The sequence below is a fragment of the Salmo salar genome, chromosome 22 (genome assembly GCF_965601325.2).
Source record: "Salmo salar chromosome 22, fSalSal1, whole genome shotgun sequence".
Taxonomy (NCBI): Eukaryota; Metazoa; Chordata; class Actinopteri; order Salmoniformes; family Salmonidae; genus Salmo; species Salmo salar.
In genome coordinates this window covers 25931511-25940284 of record NC_138312.1, presented here as the reverse complement: position 1 = coordinate 25940284, position 8774 = coordinate 25931511, and positions in this window count along the sequence as shown.

Genomic DNA, 8774 nt, shown 5'->3' with positions numbered 1-8774 from the left:
ACCTGTATTCTTTATAATGTGAGGATGAGTTCTGTGCTTACAAGTTAATGTCATGTGCACAAGTACAATGAAATGCCTTTCTTGCAAAGTCTAAACCCAACAATGCAGTAATCATTAACAATGTAGTATTAAAAATAACAATGTAGGAAAAAAACACGATGTATAAGAACACCCATAAAGTAAGCAAGCATACTATATACAGGGTCAGTCACTTCTAGTACCATATTTACAATGTGCAGGGATACTGGAGTGATATGGGTAAGGTGATTAGGCAACAGGATATGATAAACAGAGTACCAGCAGTTTATGTGATTGGGTGTGCGTGTAGTCAGTATAAATATGTGCATATTATGTGTGAGCAAATGGAGTGTGTAGGGCCCTTTTGAGTGTTCGTAGAGACGGTGCAAAAATAAAATAGTCTGTCTAGCCATTTTGAGCAGTCATGGCTTGGGGATAGAAGCTGTTCAGTAGCCTGTTGGTGTCAGACTTGCGATGGTACTGCTTGCTGTGCTGAAGTGGAGAGCACAGTCTGGCTGGAGTTTAAGGATTTTCCGGGCCTTCATTTCACGCCGCCTGATATAGAGGTCTTGGATGGCAGGGAACTCGGCCCCAGTGATGTACTGGGATGTCCGCCCAACTCTAGGCCCATGCCAAACCTTTACAACCTGAGGGGGAAGAGTCATGTCATGGCTTCTTCACTACTGTGCGTGTGTGTGGATGAGGAACTTGAAGCTCTCCTTTTATACAGGCTTCCTTCGTTTTACTCTGTCAATTATATATAGGTTAGTATTGTGGAGTAACTACAATGTGATTGATCCATCATAAGTTTCTGCCACAGCCATTAAACTATTTTAGTCACCATTGGACTCATGGTGAAGGACACCTGTGTCTTTGTAGTGACTAGGTTTATTCATATACCATTCTGCTAAAAGGGATATTCAATGTTTGCTTTTTTTGTGCCCTTTGCGAGGCATTGGAAAACCTCCCTTGTCTTTGTGGTTAAATCTGTGTTTGAAATTAAGTTCTCATCTGAGGGACCTTAAAGATAAGTGTATGTGTGGGGTACAGTGACGAAGTAGTCATTAAAAAAAAAAATTGTTACACACAGTGAATTCATGCAACGTATGAGACTTACCCACATTTTTACTCCTTAACTTATTTAGGCTTGCCATAACAAAGGGGTTTGATACTTATTGACTCAAGACATTTCAGCGTTTCATTTTTTTATTAATTTGTGAACATTTTGAAAAACAATTCCACAGACATGGGGTATTATGTGTAGGCCACTGTGAAAAAAATCTGTTTAATAGAATTTTAAATTCGGGCCGTAAGACAAAATGTGGAAAAAGTCAAGTGGCATGAATACTTTCTGAAGTCACTGTAAATGCAACAAGTACTGATATTGTGTCTTATAAGGTCCTAAACAATCAAGGTCCTAAACTATATAACCGAACATCGATAAAAGACTACTGTGCAGCCGTCTACTTTGACCTGGCCATGGCTTCTTATCGGCAGACTCAACAGCCTTGGTTTCTCAAATGACTGCCTCGTCTGGTTCACCAACAACGTCTCAGAGTTTAGTGTGTCAAATCGGAGGGCCTGTTGTCCGGACCTCTGGCAGAGTCTATGGGGGTGCCACAGGGTTCAATTCTCAGGCTGACTCTTTTCTCTGCATATATCAATGATGCCGCTCTCACTGCTGATGATTCTCTGATCCACCTCTACGCAGACGACTCCATTCTGTATACTTCTGGCCCTTCTTTGGACACCTTGTTAACAAACCTCCAGACGAGCTTCAATTTCTAGAGACAATATCTCTTTTATCGTCACTCGATGCACAGGTTTACCCCCACTGTATTCACATCCTACCATACCTTTGTCTGTACATAATGCCTTGAATCTACTCTACCGTGCCCAGAAATCTGCTCCTTTTACTCTGTTCCCGAACGTACTAGGCCACCAGTTCTTTTAGCCTTTAACCGTACCTTTATCCTACTACTCCTCTGTTCATCTGGTGATGTGGAGGTTAATCCAGGCCCTGCAGTGCCTAGCTCCACTCCCATTCCCCAGGCGCTATCATTTGTTGACTTCTGTAACCGTAAAAGCCTTGGTTTCATGCATTTTAACATTAGAAGCCTCCTCCCTAAGTTTGTTTTATTCACTGCCCTAGCACACTCTGCCAACCCAGATGTCCTAGCCGTGTCTGAATCCTGGCTCAGGAAGACTGCGAAAACCCCTGAAATTTCCATCCCTAACTATAACATTTTCTGACAAGATAGAACTGCCAAAGAGGATGGTGTTGCAATCTACTGCAGAGATAGCCTGCAGAGTTCTGTCTTACTATCCAGGTCTGTACCCAAACAATTCGAGCTTCTACTTTTAAATATCCACCTTTCCAGAAGCAAGTCTCTCACCGTTGCCGCTTGCTATAGACCACCTTCTGCCCACAGCTGTGCCCTGGACACCATATGTGAACTGATTGCACCCCATCTATCTTCAGAGCTCGTGCTGCTAGGTGACCTAAACCGGGACATTCTTAACACCCCGGCCATCCTACAATCTAAATTTGATGCTCTTAATCTCACACAAATTATCAATGAACCCACCAGTTACAACCCCAAATCCGTAAACACGGGCACCCCCATAGATATCATCTTAACCAATTTGCCCTCCAAATACTCCTCTGCTGTTTTCAACCAAGATCTCAGCGATCACTGCCTCATTGCCTTCATCTGTAATGGGTTCGCGGTCAAACAACCACCCCTCATCACTGTCAAACACTTCAGCGAGCAGGCCTTTCTAATCGACCTGGCCCGGGTATCCTGGAAGGATATTGACCTCATCCCGTCAGTAGAGGATGCCTGGTCATTCTTTAAAAGTGCCTTCCTCACCATCTTAAATAAGCATGCCCCTTTCAAAAATGTTGAACCAGGAACAGATATAGCCCTTGGTTCTCTCCAGACCTGACTGCCCTTGACCAGCACAAAAACATCCTGTGGAGTTCTGCATTAGCATCGAATAGGCCCGTGATATGCAACTTTTCAGGTAAGTTAGGAACCAATATACACAGACAGTTAGGAAAGCTAAGGCTAGCTTTTTCAAGCAGAAATTTGCATCCTGTAGCACAAACTCAAAAATGTTCTGGGACACTGTAAAGTCCATGGAGAGTAAGAGCACCTCCTCCCAGCTGCCCACTGCACAGAGGCTAGGAAACACTGTCACCACCGATAAATACACAGTAATTGAGAATTTCAATAAGCAATTTTCTACGGCTGGCCATGCTTTCCACCTGGCTACCGCTACGCCGGTCAACAGCCCTGCACTCCCCACAGCAACTCGCCCAAGCCTCCCCCATTTCTCCTTCACCCAAATCCAGATAGCTGATGTTCTGAAAGAGCTGCAAAATCTGGACCCCTACAAATCAGCCGGGCTAGACAATCTGGACCCCCTCTTTCTAAAATTATCTGGTGAAATTGTTGCAACCCCTATCTAGCCTGTTCAACCTCTCTTTCGTATCGTCTGAGATTCCCAAAGATTGGAAAGCTGCCGCGGTCATCCCCCTCTTCAAAGGGGGAGACACTAGACCCAAACTGCTACAGACCTATATCTATGCTACCCTGCCTTTCTAAGGTCTTCGAAAGCCAAATTAACAAACAGATTACCGACCATTTCGAATCCCACCGTACCTCCTCCGCTATGCAATCTGGTTTCAGAGCTGGTCATGGGTGCACCTCAGCCACACTCAAGGTCCTAAATGATATCATAAACACCATCGATAAGAGACATTACTGTGCTGCTGTATTCATCGGCCTGGCCAAGGCTTTCGACTCTGTCAATCATTCTTATTGGCAGACTCAACAGCCTTGGTTTCTCAAATGATTGCCTCGCCTGGTTCACCAACTACTTCTCTGATAGAGTTCAGTATGTCAAATCGGAGGGCCTGTTGTCCGGGCCTCTGGCAGTCTCTATGGGGGTGCCACAGGGTTCAATTCTTGGGCCAACTCTTTTCTCTGTATACATCAATGATGTCGCTCTTGCTGCTGGTGATTCTCTGATCCACCTCTACGCAGACGTCACCATTCTGTATACTTCTGGCCCTTCTTTGGACACTGTGTTAACTAACCTCCAGACGAGCTTCAATGCCATACAACACTCCTTCCCTGGCCTCCAACTGCTCTTAAATGCTAGTAAAACTAAATGCATATTCTCTAACCGATCGCTGCCTGCACCTGCCCACCCGACTAGCATCACTACTCTGGACGGTTCTGACTTAGAATATGTGGACAACTACAAATACCTAGGTGTCTGGTTAGACTGTAAACTCTCCTTCTAGACTCACATTAAGCATCTCCAATCCAAAATTAAATCTAGAATCAGCTTCCTATTTCGCAACAAAGCCTCCTTCACCTATGCTGCTAAACATACCCTCGTAAAACTGACTATCCTACCGATCCTTGACTTCGGCGATGTCATTTACAAAACAGCCTCTAACACTCTACTCAGCAAATTGGATGTAGTCTATCACAGTGCCATCCGTTTTGTCACCAAAGCCCCATATACTACCCACCACTGCGACCTGTATGCTCTCGTTGGCTGGCCCTCGCTTCATATTCGTTGCCAAACCCACTGGCTCCAGGTCATCTATAAGTCTTTGCTATGTAAATCCCCGCCTTATCTCAGCTCACTGGTAACCATAGCAACACCCACCCGTAGCACGCACTCCAGCAGGTATATTTCACTGCTCATCCCCAAAGCCGCCAACTCCTTTGGCCGCCTTTCCTTCCAGTTCTCTGCTGCCAATGACTTGAACGAATTGCAAAAATCACTGAAGCTGGAGACTTATATCTCCCTCACTAACTTTAAGCATCAGCTGTCAGAGCAGCTTACCGATCATTGCACCTGTACACAGCTCATCTGTAAATAGCCCACCCAACTACCTCATCCCCATATTGTTATTTATTTTTTGCTCTTTTGCACCCCAGTATCTCTACTTGCACATCATCATCTGCACATCTATCACTCCAGTGTTAATGCTGAATTGTCATTATTTTGCCACTATGGCCTATTTATTGCTTTACCTCCCTAATCTTACTACATTTGCACACACTGTATATAGATTTTTCTATGGTGTTATTTACTGTACGTTTGTTTATCCCATGTGTAACTGTGTTGTTGTTTTTGTCATACTGCTTTGCTTTATCTTGGCCAGGTCGCAGTTGTAAATGAGAACTTGTTCTCAACTGGCCTACCTGGTTAAATAAAGGTGAAATAAAAAATATAAAATAATAGCACTCACAGTTTTCCAAGAAAACAATTTAGACATTTATGGTCCGTTTACATGTATTTTAGAGGCTATTTATACAGAACATGTGTATAAAACCGGTATAAACTGTATTTGTAATTATATGAAAATATTTTAGGTTGACAATTGTGTTACACAATTTCTGATACACATTCCTTTTACATAATCCAGAAAAATCTGGATTATGTCACTGCCATTCATTCCAATTAGACTGCTTTGGATTTCTCCCTGGCTGCCATTTTCACCCAATTCTGGAACTTTTAAGTTTTATGACAGCCACTCGAGTAATGTAATAGGATCTCTATGGTTGCAATGACTTTTTGAATCTGCTTTCAAATGCAGCGCTTCTAAAAAATAAATATTGCACGTTTCCTTTGTTTCATGTGGTCAATCACATTCCTCTGGAGTTGCCTGCTTCAGAGACTGAGTCTATTACAGATGTCATTCCCGATCCCCCCTCCACTGCTGTGGATTCTGGGGGATCCCTCTCCCTGGCCCGGGCAGTCTATGCGACTCCAGCAGAATTGCCACGTGGTAGTGAGCCTATGTTGCTGACAGGACCCAATTCCTCACCGCCACCAGATCATGCCTGCTTCTGACTCTCAGCCTGTCCCTGAACTAGGGGACCCTCCAGCAGCACCGGACCTGTCTGCTGCTACCTCTGATGAGCGGTCCAGCCCTGACCTGGGCCCATGGGAAGACCTAGCCACACCACTATCACCAGCTACTGACAGTACAGCTTCACCTGACCCATCCACAGCCCTGGGTCCCATTTGGGGTGTCCAGGATGCCTCTGTCCTGGATGCCCCTGCCCAGCATGCACCACATGACCGATCTCCAGTCCTGGTCCTGCTGCTGCTGGACTCAACCCCCGACGTGACTGTGTGGGACACACCAGACCTAATCGCCGGCGACTACCCAGACTTCACCCCCCAGGGTCCTGTCTCAGAGGCACTACATATTCCTGCTCCTGGGGTCCCAGCTGATCCACCATCTGCCCTGGACTCACCAGCACTGCCTTCTGATCTGGGCCTTGCTCTGGGGCCTGCCCTGGGCCCTGCACTGGGGGACTTGCCTGCCTCAGTTTGGGAACCGTCGCAGCCAGGCCTTCTCTCCTCTACTGGGGCACAGCAAGCCCCTGTGGGGAAACACCCCCGCACTTGCTCTCCGCTGCTGGGGCCTGCCTCAGTTGGGGAGTCGCTGCCGCTGGGCCTGCTCTCCTCCCTAGACATGGGGGCACTCCTGGCCCACCTCTGTGGGGGATCCCCCCCAGCACCTGACTTGCTACAGTGGGCTGGCCCTACTCTGAAGTGCCATCAATATGGACAACCTCAGCACTCTGTTCCCTGGCTGCTCCTTGCCTGCCTCTGATGGGGTGGCGGGCTGTAGCCTGAATTCATTTTTAGTACATTTGCTGCTCATATTTAGGGGTGGCTGTTAGGAATTCCCTGCCGGTGACTTATCAGCACCTCACAACCCCTTAGATGCACTACACTTTGTAGTCTGAGCGTCTACGGGGTACCATAAACCTGCCTCTCAAACTCTTTGTGACCTGTGCCCTGATAGGTTGCTAGGTAGGTTACTTGGTTGACTATACAGGTCACACAATACCTCCAGTCTCCTTCAAGCAGTGGCAGAGAGCAACATCTCTGTCTCTGCCCATCAACAACTGGACTCATTCATATCTCTGAACTTGTGAGATGGGGTGGGTGCCCAAAGTGAGTTGTGACATTTGTATATTGTTCTTCATAGTTAGTTACTACTATTGCATATTTTATGTTGCCCCTGTGTGTTTGCTGTGTTGTATAGTACTCTGCAGATAGCATATACAATCTATACAGTCCTTTGCCGTTTATTACTGCTCTGTTCTGTATCTTGATTTGTGCCCTGGTATATTCATTCAGTATGTGTGTATTCATTACCTCGGTTTCTGTCCATTACAGAACCATTACCTTTCCTACAGAACCATCCCCATGTACATTCTCATATGCACCCCCATATTCATCTTCTCCTGTGTGTGAATAAAGTTCCCTGTGTGTGTTCACTCTTTAGCTGCTTTATTCCCCTCTATCTGGGGGCGGTGTCAGTAGGTCACAAACCACTGAAGTATGTAGAGCAGGTAGCTCTCTTTCAGTAGGAATTGCAATTCGTAACATACATTAAGTGTACAAAACATTAAGGACACCTGCTCTTCCATGACAGACTGACCAGGTGAATTCGGGTAAAAGTTTTGATCCCCTATTGATGTCACCTAAATCCTCTTCAATCGAGATGAAAGGGAGATGACAGCTTAAAGAAGGATTTTTTTTTTTATCCTTGAGACAATTGAGACATGGATTGTGTGTGCCATTCCAGCCTGGTCTCATAGACTAGACATAACATAGTAAAAGTAAATCCGAGACACTGGAATTAGTATAAAATGTTACATTTGGTGTGGTTACATAAAACAGAAGGTTACTTAAGACAAAAACTAAAGGAGGGTGGTTAGTCGGGTGTGGATAGGTGAGCGGGCATATAACACGAATGCCTAGCAACCAAAGGTTGCATGTTCAAATCTCATCAAGACAACTAGCATTTTAGCAACTTTTCAATGACTTGCTACTTTTTAGTTACTTTGCAACTACTTGGCATTTTAGCTAAATCTAACCTTAAACCCTTTAACCTAACCTTAACCCTTACCCCTAGTCTAGCTAACGTTAGCCAGCTAGCTAATGATAGCATTATCCACAACAAATTGGAATTCCTAACATATCATATGTTTTGGAAATTCGTATCATATTGTACATTTTGCGAATTCTTAACATATTGTTCGAATTGGAAATCGTAACATATGAGTTGTAATTTGTAACATATCACACAAAATAGTTGATGGACATCCACAAATGAATACATAACATACGCGACGTAACGTATCATACTAAATGGAGTGTCTCGGATTTACATACAGACTAATATGAAACCGGGTATGGTAGTAGGTGTCAGGCGCACCGGTTTGTGTCAAGAACTGCAACGCTACTGGGTTTTTCACGCTTAGCAGTTTTCTGTGTGTATAATGGTCCGAAGGACATCCAGCCAACTTGACACAACTGTGGGAAGCATTGGAGTGAACTCAATATTACGAAGGTGTATACTCAGTAAGAGACGAATTGTAATTGGTAACATATCATACGAAGGAGAAATCGAACTGGATGGGCATCAGAAATAGAGGAAGGCCAGTACTAAAAACAAACAAAATATAACTGTTGTAAAATAGATTGTGTCTGTAAATTGTGTATAGTATGTATAAAGTGGAAGTAGAAGCCTAAGTGTTATTGTTTATTAGTTTAATCCTATTGTGGGAGGGGTGGTAGAGTTTGCGGGAATAAAAAAGGAAGGTATATATATTTTTTAAAGTGTATGTGTATATGTGTATATATGTATGTGTGTATATATATTTGAATGTTTATATATATATATATATATATATATATAT